The following is an 18,868-nucleotide window of genomic DNA, read 5'->3' on the forward strand; positions in this document are numbered from 1 at the left end:
TTTTTTTGCGTTACGTGGGCCTCTCACTGCTGTGGCCTCTCCCGTTGCGGAGCACAGGCTCCAGACGCACAGGCTCAGTGGCCATGGCTCACGGGCCCAGCCGCTCTGCGGCATGTGGGATCCTCCCGGACCGGGGCACGAACCCGTGTCCCCTGCATCGGCAGGCGGACTCTCAACCACTGCGCCACCAGGGAAGCCCCCCTGTTAACTTTTAACTTCTTTCTCTTGTCTCAAAAATGTCCACCACACGCTGATTTAAACTAGTGAACTCTTCTAAACCTCCTAAATTCAGAATAAATGGTAATAGGTGACTTGTGTTTTGTTTCCTCATGTTTATTTTCTCATGTCACAGCTTAAACTGGAAGGAAAAAAGTGTGTAAGTTTTACACTCACCTTTTGTCCTTAATTTAGTCATCCTTTTGGTAAATGCTTATTTCTGCCCCCCACACCTGCCCTCTGGCCCGAAGAGTTTTGCAGAAATCTCATGTAACAGTTCAACAAGTTACTAATGTAGATTGGGCTTGCTTAGTCTCTGAGTCACTTTATTATGAAACACTTAAACTTGAACATCTATCTGTAACAATGAGGAAATAATATAAAACAGTTTATACTTACTGATCTTATGGTTTTAGTGACTAACTCATCAGGCAACAATGAAGAAGGAAATTAATGAAAATTCACAACGTCAGATGAAATTAGTCAGAAAGTCTCAGTAAATCATAATCACCTTCACTTCCTTTTCCCCTTTTCTCAGCAGTTGATGTTTCATTGATAAGAGCGTTGGGCTGGGAAATAAAGATCTGACTTCTAATCCTTGTTCTGCCAGGCTATGACCTTGGACAAGTCATGGAAACTTCTGTGCTTCAGCTTCCTCATTTCTAAAGTGAGGAATAATGCTATTTGCCCTACATACCTCACTGGGCAATTGTAGATAAAATGAGATTATAAATAGGAATGTGTTGTGATACTGCCCGCCCCCCCAAAAAAAGTGAAAGGTGGTATATAGTTATTATGTCCTGACTGTCCCCATCTGACATCTCATATCTGAATGGCCACAGGCCCAAAGAGTGAAAGAGACTGCCTGAATATGCCAGAGGATCAGAAGGGAGTCTCTGTTAGCTCTTGGAACTGGAAAGAAATAAGATACATTCCCAGTGTTTGGATTTCTGAATTGAATCATGAAATACAGTTTCCCATAGAAATAACATTCAGTGGCTAGGTTTCTAGGCTAGCCAATTTTTAAAAAAATGATATAATCATAAATAGTTCATTGTGATCCAATTTCTATAAACTGTAACAAAGTCCGTTTGTGGTATTGGATGATAGTGAATTCACTTCTCCTCTGGCTTCCCCAGTTATTTGATATTTGCCTACAGGCTGTTGATGGTTTACTTAAACCAGATTTGGAAATATCGGTTCCTACTTCAGTCCCCTGGCCCTTTGACTAAAAGAATCTGAAGCCAACTTTCTTTGCCCTGGGTAAGGGATGAGGAGCCTTCTGGGATCCCTGACCTCTTTAATGATCACAGTAACCTTCCAAGTTAGGTAAGGTGGATGATGGACTCTGAGCCTCAGGAAGGTTAAAGGTCATAAGCAGGTCACCTGCTTAGTCTTAAGAGGTGAGATTGAATCTTGGTTTTTTGATATGTCATTCAAGGCTCTCTTCATGACATCTCCATGCCTCAAGACAGATGTAGTGAGACTTCCCTGGCAGTCCAGTGGTTAAGACTTCGCCTTCCAATGCAGGGGGTGCAGGTTTGATCCCTGGCTGGGGAGCTAAGATCCCACATGACTCAGGGCCAAAAAACCAAAACATAAAACAGAAGCAATATTGCAACAAATTCAATAGAGACTTTAAAAATGGTCCACATCAAAAAAAACAAAATCTTAAAAGAAAAAAAAAAAAATATATATATATATATATATATATATATATATATATATAAAAGATGTAGTTCGTTGAATTCACTTTGAATTGTAGTTTTAGTTGGGAGAAAGTGTTTTTGTGTAGTCTTGGTTATAAAATATGCTTATGATCTTATACATATCTTAACTGTAAATTTCCCAAAGGTAAAATTTTAGTCTGAATGAAAAAGACTTCACACTGATTTGACATGCATAGGGAGGGATTCTGTTAATATTAAAGAACTGCTTGAGGAAAAGAATATTGTTATATGGAACCGTTATGTTAAATGATGGAATTGTCAGTCTTTCCATAATAATAGTAAGCCTAGCTAACATTTCTCTAGTGCTTGCTATGTGCCAGGCAATGTTGAGGAACTTTTTTCTTCTTGCCAGCTTAGACTACAGATTTGCTCGTGATTAGTTTTTAGAAGCGGTGAGGAAGAAGTCTCTGTGGAAGAAGGCAGTGAAATGGTCAGTAGGTGGCATGTTATGGAACATGTAAAGGATGTTTCACTGGGGTAGCGGAAATAATACCGCAGCTGGAATCAGAAGACGTAGCTTCATCCTTGCTCCTCCACTGCCTAGCTGTGTGACACTGGGCTAGTGACCTGTCCTCTTAGAATCTTCAGCTTCCTTATTTGTAAAAAGAGGATAATGATACCTCACGGGACTATCGCGAGGATTAAGTGTGGTACTGTAGGTAAAGTTCTTAACTATGCGTGCCCTCACAGGAAGTGAGGTTTTATATAGTTGGCATTGAGAGAATATTAATTGCTTCTTTTAATCTCCGTGCACAATGTGTCTGTGAAGTTAAGTTGGAGAACAGACTATGAAACCTGGTTTATAAATTTTTAAATATCATCCAGTTTAAAGATGGTATTTTCCTTTGACTGCTGCCTTCTTTAGTGCTTCAGAGTAAACATGCAGGGAATCAAGGAAAACAGGTTACGGCTAGAAGATCTGGGTTTTACAGGGTGGCCACCAAGTCTGGAAACATAGGTGAATATGCAATAAATGGCTTAATGATATAATATTATAGCCCATCATGAAATCGTGTTGTCTGTGCTTTCAGACTTGGTGGCCACCTTGTAGTTTTAGCTTTGTTATCTATTCGGTGTTCGGTTCAAGGAAATTATTTACTCTCTCTGGCAGTGAGAATCACATTATATAAATTATTCTCACAAGTGCTCTATGTACTATGAAGCACCTGTTTATTGTTTTTTCTTGTGGTACAGTGGCTTTTGATTAGATAAGATGGAGAGAGTTCATTTTCATTTACTCAGGAAATTTTTCTCATAGGTGACAAAATGGAAGGTGAAAGTCAGTTTGATAGCTTTAGTAGTGGGAAATAATTTCAAATGAAAGGAAGCCATATGAATTACAGAGAAGGCAACATCAGAGAATTTGATAGGTGGCTAGATGGGAATGAATGGAGTAGATAAAGGATAAGGAGCATTAATAAACCGCTGGATTATTAGTAATTCCACAGTCTTTACTGTGTTGGGTGAGATGTGATAACTGAGAGAAGGATCTGGCCTTGTATCCTTGGATTGCCCTCATTCTGTGCTATGGATATGTGGTATGATATAAAGACAGGGGATTTGAAATCAAACTTACTGTTTATCAGAATGTTAGAAGATAACTTATGGATTTTTAAAAAATGTAAAAATAGGTATTTTTCCATTTAGATATAGATAGTTATAAGCAAAATCGATGTAAGCAAATAGATATAGGCAAAAATAGATATTTTGCTTCTTTCTTTTTCAGGCCCTATAGTCACATTAAATGGGTTTTCTGATGGAAACTTGGCAAGAACAGAGGGAAGAAAACAATTAGCATTTCTCTTTGGTTACAACAGAAATGGTGAATTTGGTCCTTTGGTTATTCAGATCCTCTAGTTCATGGAGGGAGTTACTGGAGGACCCAGGAAAGACATGGAACGTGAGAGAGAAGTTCTTCCTGTCCTCAGTCAGCGAGTGTGTAGTGGGTTGGGTACTCCTCAATGGCCAGGGGCCAAAGGCTGGTCTCTGGTCTCGAATGCTCCACGAAACTGAGCACTGCTGCCCGTTCTCCTCCCAGGTCTTTTGCTTGCTTCCGGAGAGAGAGCACAAAGTGTGTATATCCCTTCCCCTCGTATCTCCCCTCCACACACACTCACACACAGACGAACTGGAGCAAGAGACACTTCTTTCATTGTTCAGATTCGAAAGCAAAATAAGCTTCAGTGTCACCAATCACTGCTGAGCTGAATGGAAAAGTTTATCTAAATGAGTATAAGAAAATCAAGATCCCCAGTAGTTAGGACTTTCCTTAGGTGCCTTGATTTTGATGGATGTAACAGAAAATAAGCAGGTAGGGGAGGGACTATATAATACAGGCTTTGTGCATTGAGAGCTGCATTGAGAGAATTGCTAAGTCAGTCCTAAAGCAAACAGGTTTTGAAAGGAATTATGCTAGAAGGGTGGGAATAATTTAGATATGAAAAAAAAATAGTGAAATTCATTTTTGTAAAGCACATGTTTTTTCCATTAGAGAAGCAAACATTGGGACAGTTTTCCCAGTTCATGTCCTTGAGGAGCTGAGAGCAAGAAAGGGTAGAACCTTAATCCTTGACAGGAAAGTATACGCCATCTGGGAAACTTCTTGACTATCATTTTGTCAGTGCCGAAACTAACCTGAAAGTCAGTTTGGTTGTCCAAAGGTCTCCTTAATCATGTACTTAGAATATTTCATTTGATAAACATTACCTGGCTTATCGTGTCAAAAACTGTTGGAAGAAATTTTGAAATCACTAATCGATAGATTTAGTTTCTACAGAGCATTTATTCGTTTATTTATTTGGGGACTGCTCCTGAGTTTAAGCCACCCTTCTTAAGAATATAACATCTGTGTCACAAACTCATGACGGTTGTGGTAAACATCGACATGGAACACAGTTCTTTGTGTAAATACTAAGGTATGCTTAAAAGCTCTCTTTGACAGGCTCTCAGGAATTTCTGCATTATAAACTGCATTTGGTGCAGAGAAAGGAAACATTGGGAGAGGAGAGGAAGAAAAGGAAAAAGACTGTAGTTCTTTTCTCCCCGTTCCTGTTTTTCAAAATGCACAGTTCACTCCAAGGCCAGTGGTTCCATGTGGCTTCAAGCTTTCAACCCCCTTTCTCCTTGTTACCTCGCCCTGCCTGTGTGACATCACGTAAGACGTGGGGCACTGAGAATAGAGCTTTTTTTTTTTTTTAAGTGCCTAGTGTGTTTAACACTGTACTAGGTACCTTGTATGCACCACCATGTATCCTCACAACAACTGGGTATGGCGGGTACCATAACATTCTTGTCTTGTGTACATGAAGAAGCTGAGGCTGAAAGAGTTGAGGGAACGGCCCTCGGTTACACACCTGGTGAAAAGTCCAGAGGACATTGTTCAGTCATTCTCTTATTTGACTTTGCTACTATGGAGGACTCCCTCCTTTTTGAATTGTTATGTTCCCTTAACTTTCATGACAACACACGTCTGACTTTTCTTCCTGCTTCCGGCCACTTCTCCACAGTCTGCCGGTGGGCCCTTCTTCACCTCTCCAGCCATAAAATCTTGGTACTCCTACCTGTTCTTTGACTCTTTTGTCTTCTTTGCGCTCTCTTCTTGAGCTTTTAACTTGAATTACTGTCTTTGTGCTGCCGAGTCCCAAATCCTTATTTCCTTTCCAGAGCATGCGTCTGAGAATTACACACATGAATTCAATCATCTATTTGATCTCTCACTTCAGTGTGCTCCTTAAATTCAGCAACTCAGAGAGTTTTCCCCTTGATTTTCTTCTGAGATTCTGTGACTTAGGAAATGGCGATATCCTCCCCCACGGTTGCCCACATCAGAAACCTGGTTATTATCCTCCCTTCTCCTAGCTCCTCATAGCTCGCATTCCATCACCAAATTTTATGGATTCTCAAATGAGGTTGCCTGCCTCATCCCCATTTTCACAATCTCCACTCTCCCATGAATAGTTTGCTGCATGAAGTTTTGCTTTCTTCTAGTATGTTTTCTAGCTAGTAGCCCAAAAACTGTTTCTAAATTGGAAATTTGATTATTTTGCCTGCCTTTTTCACAACTCTGCCCTCTTCACTATTCCTTATTACTTTCAGGATTAAATTCAGACGTCTTTACCTGGTCTGTAACCCTGCTTAACTTGGTAGCCTCATTTTTTACCATTCTTTTATGCTAGTTCTTGGCATGTTCTCTTGCTCCTGGGCTTAGTACACATTATTCTTTCTGCTGGGAATGCTCTTCTCTCACTTTCAAATAGCTAACTCCTTCCTGCCCTTCATAAACTTAGTCTAGCTCTTTTTCAACAGCCCTCCCTGACATCACCCGGTCTCTGTCCGCCAAATGTATCTTGTGCTCTCATAACACCATACACTTAGTCGTTTTTCATAGCGTTTGTAACTATAACCCTATCTTCTCTCCAAAACCACGTCTCCGATATACAGTTGTCTTCTTTTCATTCCCACTTCATTTCATTCCCATAGGCATTTCACTTTTAACCTTCCAAAACCAGCTGTTCCTCCAGACTTCCCCATCTCAGGAAATGGCAACTGTACCATTTCATCTAGAGAGGCCAAACCCAAAGTTGTCCTAAGTTCCTTAATGTGTCACAGCCCATATCCAGTTCATCAATAAAGCCTATTGTTTCTACCTTCAAAATATAGTTAGAATCTGACCACCTCTTGCTACTTGCTACCTCTTGCTACCCTAATGTGGGCCGTTGTCTCCTTTTGCCTAGATGACTGCAGTAGCCTACTAACTGGTCTGCTTCTAACTGGTCTCCTACTTCTGCCCTTCCTCCCCTAAAATCTATTCTCATCATAATAGCCAGAGTGATCCTATAAAAAAGAAAACCAGGTCTTCTCACTCCTCTGCTCAAAACCCTCCCATCTCTCTTAGCCTGGAGGCTAAAGGCCCCACGTTGGCCTCCCTGGCCTGGACCCCCTTACTCCATCTTCACTTCTGACCTCATCTCCTACCACTCCACCCTGCCCTTTTTAATTTTCTTCAGGTCTCTGTTCCAATGTCATCTTTTCAGTGAAGCCTTCCCTAACCATCCATCATACAGGGGCTCACCTACCCCACCCTGTTTAACTGTTCTCGATAGCACTTATTACCATCCAGCTAATTATATCTTTTCTGACTGTTCTTCTCAACTAGAGCTAAAAGTCTGTGAGGGCAGAGCCTTGGTCTCCGTTTACCACTGTATTCCCAGCATCTAGCACAGTGCATGACCCCTAGTGGGCACTCAGTAACTCTGTAGTGAAGTCTAAGAAGTTGTCATGGATTTAGTAGTTTTGCAGACCTGCCAATCCAGTGAGTCCCAGATCCCATACTGATGAGCATCTTCAGTGCTTGTAGTTACACCACTCCTTTCCTCAGTTTCCTAATCTGTAACAGGGATGTTCTTACCACTCAGGTTGTTTGTTTGTTTGTTTGTTTGGGGAAGATTAAATAAAATATCCCTGTGAAGTGCTTAGCTCAGTACCTTGCCCATAATCAACTATAAATTGAGAGCAGTTGTTGCTACTGATACTCTGCTAATTCTTATTAGAAGACCACATTTAATTGGTTATCCATTAGATTTTAAATTCAGCTGTATCTTAAACTTGCTCTTGTGATAATAATGATAGTGTGGTTGCCAGAGGCTAGGGGAGGGGACGAAGGATGGGGATTGGGTGAAAGTGCTCAGAAGTGCTCAGACTTTCAGGTGTAAGATAAATAAGTTCTGGGGATGTAATGTAAAATAATAATAATGATAGCAATACTAGTTATTAATAATAGGAGCAATTATCATTTGAGTGCTTACTGAGTGCCAGGAAGTATTCTATAAGTCAACACTTGTCAGTAGAACTTTCTGCAGTAATGGAAATGTTCTATATCTGCACTGTAAAAAGGTAGCCAGTAGCTACGTGTGGCTTTTGAGCCCTTGGAATGTGACAGTGTGAGGAACTAAATTTTAATTTTTATTTAATTTTAATTAATTTAGGTTTGAATAACCACATGTGGCTAGTGGCTACTGTATTTGCGTTTCAAAGCTCTAAATTCTTTGAATGCATTAATCCATTTAGCATTCATGACAATGCAAAGATTTTGGTAGAGTTATAGATGGGGAGATCAAGTTTCTGAGAGGTTGCCCAAGATTTCACAGCTTGTATGAGGCAGAGCTGGGATTTAAAGGTTAAATCCTTAGGTAATCTGGTTCCAAGGCACCTCCTTCATGTCATTCTCAAGAATGGAAGTCCCACAGGCCAAGGGCCAAGTTGACATGTCTGTGTTCTTGTTGCAGGGAAGCTGAGAAAGTGAATTTCTGGTTCCTGCCCCAGTGAGGTATCACTCATAAGGTGGGAAATTCCCCAAACAGAGGAAAGGTTCAAAAGATTCTAGACCAGTATGGCTGCTCAGCCTCTGTATACGATTTCCTTCCAGACTTAATCTTGCAAACCGTGCAACAAGAAAATGCTTCCTGCTAACATATTGCAGCCCTCTCTCATAAAAGTGAAAAATATGCTCTGTCTTCCCCCCAAAGTGGGAAGGATATAACATCTTAAGTTACTGTTTCCAAGTCTAGGATATTTGGGCCACACTTACTCCTTTATGTCCATACTGTTCCATTATGGTACTCTGTAACTAGTGAGCCACCAGCTTATTTTTTGTAAAATGTTAGGAGGAAAGGAAAGGGAGAAATTAGTTAAAAACATAAATATGTACATGTCAGACCAAGGAAGAAATATGATGGGATACTTAGCTTTTCCTGTTGGTCCTGAACCGTAGTTGGCATTTTAACTCCCTTCTCCAATACCCATTTCATGTTCACCGTCAACCAACTCCCGAATGAGGTAGGTTTTTATCTGGCTATAATACCTAGGCTTTTGTTCCTGGTATATCTGTGTTCTTGATGGTTCTACCTGTATGGAGTTGTTACGGACTTTCATTATTTTTTACCACTAGACATGGCAAAACCAGGAGACAGTCCAGGTTCCAGATGCACACCTCCCTTTCCTCACTCTGTAGCAGCAATCCTGTTTACCCTTGATAATTCAGATTCAGTGCCCCAACCAGTTCTGTAATCTCACTTTTTGTCTGTTTAGTCAGTGTCATGAGAAGCTCAAAATTGCTAGGTTGGGGGCTTCCGTGGTGGCTCAGTGGTTGAGAGTCCGCCTGCCGATGCAGGGGACACGGGTTCGTGCCCCGGTTCGGGAGGATCCCACATGCCGCGGAGCGGCTGGGCCCGTGAGCCATGGCCGCCGAGTCTGCGCATCCGGAGCCTGTGCTCCGCAACGGGAGAGGCCACAACAGTGAGAGGCCCGCGTACCGCAAAAAAATAAACCAAAAAAAAAAAAAAAACAAAAAAAAAAAATTGCTAGGTTGCTGTTTAAGTTTCCAAATCAGTGAAGGCATTGTTGAGTCCCTTGGTGAAATCATTCTTCTCTTGAGTACTAAGACTATTAGACCAGCAGAATTCGAGTTGCAGCCATGGAAGAAAAAATGCAAGTTGGCCATTAGGTGTGATGAGGGGGAGAAGATTTACAGCTAATTCTGCTTTCATCCCTTGGTTCCTAGGTCCATGTGTTCTGACTATCAGAGAAACAATGTCACATATTATTCACTGGTCACAGGCATCCGGTGGGACATTAACCTCATGAGGTGCTGTCTCCCAGGCAGCACTGGAACTGAATCTTCAGTAGATGATTTAGCATTTTAGGAGATCATCTTTCTGGATAATGGGGTACTTGGTGAGACCAGTATATCCCATTAGCATCAACCCATTGCTGTACTTTTTATCCTCAAATTTATACCAAATCAAGGATATGGTATCCTTGAGTGAGATACCATAATGATAAATAAGGCATTGAGTAATTCTGTAGATGACAGAGGCTTGGTGGGCAGGAAAGGCAATTCCAAATTCAGAATTAGTGTCTTTTCATGTGAGAGCTAACAAATGACCACTGAAGGTTGAGGATATCTGCCTGAAGTCAAGTATGTTTTCATAAAATTGAGATGAGGTATAAAAGTTCATTCTGAATTGGTACTTGGAGGCACATGCAAAGCAAAGTTAAGTTGAAAGGGGGTTTCTAACACAATTTCTAACAAACTTCCAGGGGGTGTTGGGATTATCAACTGAGATGATGATGTCAAGTTTAGCAGGTGCCTGTCATAGTAAGCATTCAGGAAATGTACAGTTGACCTTTGAACAGCAGGGGTTGGAAATGCAAGAGTCCACTTACACACAGACCTTTTTCAATAAATACACAGTTGGTTCTCTGTATTCACTGGTTTCGCAACCTGGATCCAATCAACCGTGGATCAAAATTTCCATCTGCAGTTGGTTAAATTTGCGGAAGGGAAACCTGCAAAATGGGAGGACCGACCATACTGTGCCATTTTATCTAAGGGACTTGAGCATCCTTAGATCTTGGTATATGTGGGGTCTCCTGGAACCAATCCCCTGTGACTGCACTATTGTTTGTAAGGAAATGTGGTAAAATCAGTTAGCTAATTCAGGGCCCCCCCTTAGAGCTTGACTGCCCCTATTCATTTCAATTCTCTTCAAACAGTCCCCTGCCCCTCCCCCTCCCTCGCTCCCCCAACTCTAGACAGGTCCCAAATGTGCAAGTCCCAAGGGAAAAAAAGAAAGAAAGGGGGTTTGAATTAGTTGCAGCCATCTGTCACTGACTCAGTATGACCTTGGGCAAGACTCTTAACCTGTGAGCTGTCCGTTCCTCACATCTGTCAAATTAGGATAATGACACTTGGGTATATAAGGCTTTGAACCATTCTGATGAAAGATTTTGTGCAATTGCAAAGTGTTTGTTAATAACAACAATAAAAAAATCCTCATCTCACCCTCTCCTCAGCATGACCTGTGTTTAAATGGAGCAGTGCCTAAAAAGATTGCCTATGAAATGATGTCCTCTATATTTCTGTGGTTACATGCTCTCCTACCATCTAATACATTTCCTTCACAGCACTTCTCACAGCTGGTGATAGTGTATTTGTTTGACTCTTTGAATAGTACTGTTTTACTCCACTATATCCCAAACCCCATGAGACCAACAGGGACCAGGTTAGGCTGTTTACTGTTGAATCTCCAATGCCTAGCACAATGCCTGCATGTGGTAGGCATTTGGTAAATATTTATTAAATGGATGAATAAATAAATAAATAAATAATGCATATTTCTATGAATTCTGCCCAGAGAAGGAAGGAAGGAAAGAAAGAAAGAAAGAAAGAAGGAAGGAAGGAAGGAAGGAAGGAAGGAAGAGAGAGAGAGAGAGAGAGAGAGAGAGAGAGAGAGAAAGAGAGAGAGAGAAAGAAAGAGAGAGAGAGAGAGAAAGAAAGAAAAGAAAGAAAGAAGGAAGGAAGGAAAGAAAGAAAGAAAAAGGAAGGAAGGAAGGAAGAAGGAAGGAAGGAAGGAAGGAAGAAAAAGAAAGAAAGAAAGAGAGAGAAAGAAAGAAAGAAGAAAGAAAGAAGGAAGGAAGAAAGAAGAAAGGAAGGAAAGAAAGAAAGAAAGGAAAGGAAGGAAGGAAGGAAGAAAGAAGGAAGGAAGGAAGGAAGAAAAAGAAAGAAAGAAAGAGAGAGAGAAAGAAAGAAAGAAGAAAGAAAGAAAGAAAGAAAGAAGAAAGAAAGAAAGGAAGGAAAGAAAGAAAGAAAGAAAGAAAAAGAAAGAAAGAAAGAAAAGAAAGAAAAGAAAGAAGGCAAACAACAAGAGCAACAAAGCCCAGAGAGACAACTCAGAAGTTTGGTTCCTTTGCCCCCAGCCCACCCCCCCACCCAATATGGGAATCCTGTTACTGTACTGTATAAATATGCGACTCCTGTTGGTCATGATCTTATAGTGGGATTGGTGCCATGAGAAATTATTGGAGTAATTTTCAACAGCATAAATGTTTAGTAACAGATGCACATAGATGGCAGGTTGCCTCATTCAACTGCCATCTGTTAGACAACTGTCTATTCCAATAGGACTCGTCCATTAGAACTAGACCAATGGCACTTTCTCACAGGTTTAAGTTTATTCGTTTTCAATTTTTTTCTGAAAGGCTTGAAAGAGGAAAGATGTTTCCATGTCTGGTTGGCCGCTGCCCAGTAATGGTGTATTACAACACCTTGGCAAACTGAGAAGTCCATTCAGTGTGTCATAATGTTCAACGAGGAAGTGTTCCCTTTTTAGCGTTTTTGTCAGAAGTCAAACTATATAATGGCACTAGGAAACTCACTCAACTACAAATAACTGGGCCCAACAGAGTTCAGTGCAGATTGTGCAACTGACAACAGAAACGGGCATGAGATGAAGGGTATAATCCATGCTGGTCATCATTAGCGTGTGTGATATGTTTTTTTTTTTTTTAACAGGGCAAAGGCAGAATAGTAAACTCTGTAAAAAATATAATGTGTCTCCATTGCAATTAGGTTATAGTCAGTGAAAGCATAATGATTCTTAGCCTGGACGTGTCTTTCATTGAAAACTTTTCCAAGCTTTTTTGCTATATAAAGGTGGAGACAGTGTTGGCCTATATAAATTTACCCTGTGCATGACCAGTTGGGTTGGTGGTGTGTCGTAAGTGTGGGCCAACCTCCATAAATGTCTCAGTGCTTAGCATAATGCCTGGTACCCAGTTGGGGCTCTAAATATTTGTTGAATGAATGTTCTAGGACCAGTTGAGGCAATTCTCTCTGGATTCCCATGAAAGTAGGTCCCATAGCCTTAGATCAGGCTGACTATGAATTAGAACTTGGGATACTTAGCGTACAAAGCATAGTGCTTATCACTTTTATGTACCTATAATAAACTTCTAAAGGCTGTGTGATTTCCAAAATGTAAATCATCAGGTATATGTTATTTTGGGAGCTAAACATCTAACAGTGGCTGTTCTGGAGAGAGTAAATCCATCTGAGTCTTGGTTCAGTTACAAGAGTGACTAATTTTATACTAGATTCTCACATGATTCAAAAGTGTATGAATGACTCAGCCCATTTAATATCCTTAGCTCCTGTGATCTCCCCTCCCAGTGAAATAATAGCTATCAGGCAATAGTGATAACTGGAGGAGGAGACCCTGACTTTGCCCTGTGGCAATAAAATGATACACTTTGAGTAATTGCATATGTGTACAATATTGTTTGAAAGAAATGAAGTGTATTATCATTATATAAATATTAAAAATTTTATTTTAAAGCATGTTGAAAATAATATGCAGTTTCAGTATGGGTAAGGACCAAGTTTGCCTTTGGTTCCTACCATTATTTCTTTTCCTAAAACATTGAGCCTCTGTTCATAAGGACAGAGCCACCAGAGGTCTGACTTCGTTGTTACAGTCAGATCTGTGATTTGCCTTCCTTTGCTGACATCAGAGAAATACTGCAGTCACAGGAGTGTTGGGTTCCAGTTAAATGTAGCTAAACATTCACAAGTGCTTTTGAGCTCAAACTGAGCGGTTAGTTGGAGAGTCTCTGGAACATTTGGCGATTTATGTGTTCTGTCCTGTCACTGCTCCATGTTTCTGAAACAATTCATTCAACAAAAATCTGCGTATTTTGGAGTCAGCACTTTGTGCGTGTGCATCTGGGCTCTTGCTAACGTCCTCAGTGAGCCAATCATAGAGTCCAACGGACACTTCTCAATCCTTATTTAGCTTGACTTCAGTGCAGCATTTGACAGATCTTGAAATGTCCTAGACTTTTGGGACACTTGCTTTTGGTTGTCTTCTTAACTCTTGCACTTTTTCTTTCTAGACTCTTCTAGCTATCCCATAAATGTGGTATTCTCCAGAGTTCTCTCCTTACTTCTTTTTTTGTTTGTTTCTGTTTATTTCATCTCCTTGGTAATCCCATTCATTTCCATGGTTTCCATTAAAATCCATACCCTGATTTCTCCACGTGGGTGTTCATGTCAGTCCACAGAGCCGCGGGCCTGGATATCCAGCCACCCTGGAGATATATATAATTATAAACACAACAATAACACTTACTCCTCATTGACTGTTCTCTGTGACGGATAGCTCATCAGTGCTGTATTGTTTCAGCCCATCTATTCCTCTCCACAACACTGTGAGGGAAATACTGTCATTATTTTCTATCTATAAGTGAGGAAATTAAGGTTAGATGCATTTAGTAACTTTTCTAAGGTCATTCAGTTAGCAAAGAGCCTAATTTTTAATCTCAAGTCTAGAGCCCAAGTTTTTCATTAATACTTGGGATTAGCATGTCAGAATGGAATCCTTTACTTTCCCCTTTCTTCCCCACACCCATCCTTCCCATTATTCTCTGTCCTATTTGAAAGGACCATATTTCATTCCTAAAGTAGAAGTCTGGGAATTGCACTAACCTCCAAAGATTGCGGATCACAATAGTACTTTGCTTTTTATGTCCAAAATATCTTGTTTGCGCTAAACAGAGGTTTCAAACTCCTGGCTTCAGGCTGATGTACTGTTTGGACTATACATTGTTTTAGAGACCAAAAAAAAAAAAAAACAAAGTTCTTACTGAAATCTAGATTTGTAACTTTTCTTTAGAAACCTGGGCTTGCTCTCTCACGTGGCAGCAGTCACCCGGAGGTGTGCAGCGGCTTCCTCTCACCTGGGGCTGTTGCCGGCTACTTTGACACGGTCCTCACCAATGCCTGTTGTCCTACACTTCAGATCCTTGCGTGTCCAGCCTTGTGGGCATTTATGACCTCTGGTAAAGACTATTGTTGTGCTTTCGCAGCTGGTCTTCTCCCCTCTCTAGTTTTTGCCCTAGTACTTGAAGGATTTTCTCAAATGAAATCTGTTACCTGCTTTCTCTTAGTGTTTCTGATTTGTGTTTCCCCACTGGCTTCTTCTCAGTCCACAAACATGTTGAAAGCTCTATGCTACAGTTGGAAGGAAAGAGTAAGAAAATTTAACGTCTACTCTGTGCCGAGTTAAACACAAACATGGTGTAATTAAGTCTCCGTGGCACTGACATGGATGTTCCTGATTCCTAATGAAGTGAGAGAAACCCAAGGCCTAGAAGGACTGTCCCCAAATCCACAACTTAGGGACCCAGACCTGCCTGATCCTGAGGTCCATGTTCTTTCTCCTCCATCATGTCAGCTTCACTCCAAGCTACTGTTGACCTCTGTACAAATAAACAAGTGTCTTTTGCTGTCTCTTTCCCACGATCTGCTTCCCATCTCTTTCTCCTTCCTTTGCTGCCAGACTTTGTTCACTTGCTTACACGGAACTCCGTTACTCCCTCTTCTCTTGTCACTACAGTAGAATTTGGCTGGCGTCCCTGTAATTCTACTTCATCAAGGTCATTTGAGCACCTACTGTACAACAGATAGTACACTGGGCACCAGTGAAATAATCCTTGCCTGAGAGAAGCTTTGCAGGCTAGTAGGTTGAAACAGATAAATAGTTCCAGTGCAGTGTACCAAGTACCTGGTAATTAAATCCAGTGGTTTCTTTTTTAGCCCTTATCTTACTTAAGCTCTCTTGCATCATCTTTTCCAAAGGACAAGCGTCTCTTAAGGAATTTTCTCTTTTCCTTTCTTCTTGGACATGCCTTACTCCTGGTTTTCTTCTTTGCGCTTTTTTTTTTCCCTTAAGAGGTCTTTTTGCATTTCTCTTCTCTTTTTTCACATGCTCTCATTTTAAATTTAATTAGTTGCCCATATTAAATGTTAAAAATCTTGAGGTCATTATCAGTTTCTTGTCTTCCTCTCACAAAATGACTCAGCGATTCTGCTTCAAAAATAGTGTTACAGTTTGGTCAAGTTGCCCGCCCCTCTACCATTAGTTAACATAGTCCAATAACTTCTTTCTCCCTTCCTATCTTAGTGCATCCTCTATGCTTTAACTACAGCCGTCATTAAAAAAAAAGAAAGAAAGAAATTTCACATGGTATTATTACTTTATTCCTTAGAATATTTTAGTGTCTTTCCCTGCTGCCTATCAGGTCAGGCCTCACTTGCATAGCCTGGCTCCCAAAGCTATTCACCACCCTACTCCCAATCAACTTTTCTGGTCCTCTCTCCTGTTTAGCTACAAAGCTTAGCACAGAGAGGGCACTCACTGGGTAAGTAGGTAGTACTTAAAAACCTGACCTTTTCTCTCCCCAGGGCAGTATTAAATTCTTTCTCTAAGTATGGTGTCCAATAAGTTTACTTCTCAGTAGTGTCTATCATTTAAAAATTATAATGGTGTAAACATTAACAATCTATTGGGTTGGCCAAAAAGTTCATTTGGGTTTTTCCATAAGATGTTATAAGCTATTTTTAAAATTCTGTTTTCAAAATTCTTTAGCCCAGTGTATGAACTGAACTGTGTTCCCCCAACATTCCTTATGTTGAAGTCCTAACCCCTAATACCTCAGGATGTGTTTGGACATAGGGTCTTTAAAGAGATAATGAAAGTTAAAATGAGGTCATTGGGGTGCCTCATTTTAATCCAATGACTGGTCCTTTTAAGAAGAGAATATTTGGGGCTTCCCTGGTGGCTCAGTGGTTGAGAGTCCGCCTACCGATGCAGGGGACACGGATTCATGCCCCGGTCCGGGAAGATCCCACATGCCGCGGAGCGGCTGGGCCCGTGAGCCACGGCCGCTGAGCCTGCGCATCCGGAGCCTGTGCTCCGCAACGGGAGAGGCCACAACAGTGAGAGGCCCGCGTACCGCAAAAAAACAAACAAACAAAAAAAAACAAAAACAAAGAAGAGAATATTTGGATACAGACATATACAGAGGGAAGACCGTGTCACAGGGAGAAGCTGGCCATCTGCAAGCCAAGGAAAGAAACCTCAGAAGAAGCCAACCCTGCTGTCACCTTGCTTTCAGATTTCTAGCCTCCAGAACTATGAGAAAATAAATTTCTGTTGTCTAAGTCACCTGGTCTGTGGTACTTTGTTATGACAGCCCTGCCAAACTAATACACCCAGTGACTTAGAACTGAGGTTTTGTGTCTTGTATCTAGAAACTTTAGCCGTAGGAAAGGGATGGACCGAGGATCTAATAGATCCTCTCCTCCCATCTCACATTTCTTTGAGGTATTTTACATTTGTCCTGGGAGAAGAGGGCCATCCTTACCTTTTCCAGACTAGGTAACACTTATGATCAACTAACTACTCAAAGAATGGCTTTTTTCTTTCCCCTTTTGGGATTATGTATCTATTTATCTTGAAGACACAAACAAAGCAGGAAACCATTAAAAATATAGCTTAATCCCCATTTATTGCATTGATTTAAACAGGTAATGAGCTTAGTATTTTCCAGGCTCTCATTTTGATAGCTAGAGTACAGTAAGTTCTCTTTGCAATGGAAAGCTATGCCAACTGCAACATCAAGTTTCCAGAGAAGATATTTGCCATGGTGAATTTATGTGCTTTAGAGCAATTCTCTTGAGGTTCTGCTGTGGGGGGAGAAAGTACTCTGAATCGCTGAATTTGGTGTGTGTTCAGGTTTTCCTAGTCATACTTCAGGTTGCTGTGTTGTCAACCTCAAAATGCCTACCCTCTCCATCCCTCAACCCCGCATTCTTCTGCCCAGCTCCTCAGCTGTGGTGTAGTTTGAACGAAGGAAATGAAGTATGCTGAGTGGGTTAGAGACTTTGTTGGAAGAGAACATCTGCATTTGTTGATAATCTGCTCAGATCAGATCTTCTCTGACCATTGCAGCTTAAATAATAATTTCATACTGATCAAAGACCTTGAGAAGGTTCACCTGTATGCCTGCCTGTGATGCTCCCCTTAACATCTCAGGTGGATGTGAGTTGACTTTATTTTATAAATCCAGAAAGAGAGCCCATAATTCTTTTCTAAAAACTCATAATTTATTTTCTGTATCTTCTACTCTGACCTCTTCATGCTGCTATCTTGAACTTGTTCTGTCCAGTGTAGAGGCAGAGGGTAGCCAGTCACCACATACAATAGCTCTTATTCTTGAGATATAAGGCATTATTAAATTGTCTTTCTACCTTCTCTAGCCAAACTGAGCTTTATTGGTTTTTTAGCCTTAGAGGACTTGATTTAGATTTTTAATTACGTATAACTTGTCATTAAGGCCTCTCCATGTTTTTTCACATCTCTCTTTGATGGTGGATCCAGCACTGGTTGAGTTTCATCAGTACAATGAGTAGACAGTCAATTCCTACAACTCTGTACTTTAAATATGGATTTAGGCATTTTGGTTTCATGCTTAATTTTCATTTTCGATTCAGCTAATTAAAATGCATAGCAATTGAACAAAAGAAGATTATCTAATTCTTTCCTCCATGACAAAAGCTAATCGAAGCAGAGGACTTGAAGATAGTCTTTTTACTTTGAATGGTAAAGCACAATTCTTTCAACGTTTTTGCCTGTTTGAAAAATTTATAATAAAATATTGTGAGGGGTAAAAAAGAATAAAGATTGAGAGTTTAGCCTTGAACAGAATAGGGGCACTTTTTCCTTGTGGCAGCAGGTGGTGGAAGTTTAAGGTTGAAATCTTACCTGTTTTGTGAAGTAGGAGCCACACTCACCTGCTGGGACCAGGGGCCAGAGAAGAGGAGTGCTGAAGAGGATGAAGGATGGAATGAGCCCTCGGGAGGAAGGAGAGGGGACTGAACAGACCTAAGTAAAAGGAAGGAGCCATCATGTTCAAGTTCTGGTGAAGGTGGAGGACACAGTTGCACTGGTGTGAAATTTTTCCCCAGTAGGTGTCTGGACGCAGCAAGCTAGCAGGGCAATTGAAGGCATAGCTTAAGAAAGCAGACTATGGGATGGGATGAATGATTCCCTCTGCTGTTCACTAGCAGTCTGTTCTGGAACAAGTCCCAGCGTTTCTGGTTCTCTGTTGGGGGGAATTCTGTTTTCTACCTCATTGTAGTTTTATTTGAATGAGATGAGAGAAAAATACTGTTACAAGACTGTGTCATTGTTAACTTTTAACTAAAGTAATTTTATCGTCTTCCTCAGGTAAAAGAAGAGCGT

The 18,868-nt window shown here is 40.8% G+C and overlaps 1 protein-coding gene across 1 annotated transcript in view; it reads left to right on the top strand.

The window, feature by feature from the left end:
* The window catches only part of NSMCE2 (NSE2 SUMO ligase component of SMC5/6 complex), a 217,905-nt gene that overhangs the window by 51,120 nt on the left and 147,917 nt on the right, over positions 1 to 18,868 (top strand). The gene's annotated exons all lie outside the window — the stretch shown is intronic.

Source organism: Lipotes vexillifer, unplaced genomic scaffold (assembly GCF_000442215.2).
Source record: "Lipotes vexillifer unplaced genomic scaffold, Lipotes_vexillifer_v1.1 scaffold84, whole genome shotgun sequence".
NCBI lineage: Eukaryota > Metazoa > Chordata > Mammalia > Artiodactyla > Lipotidae > Lipotes > Lipotes vexillifer.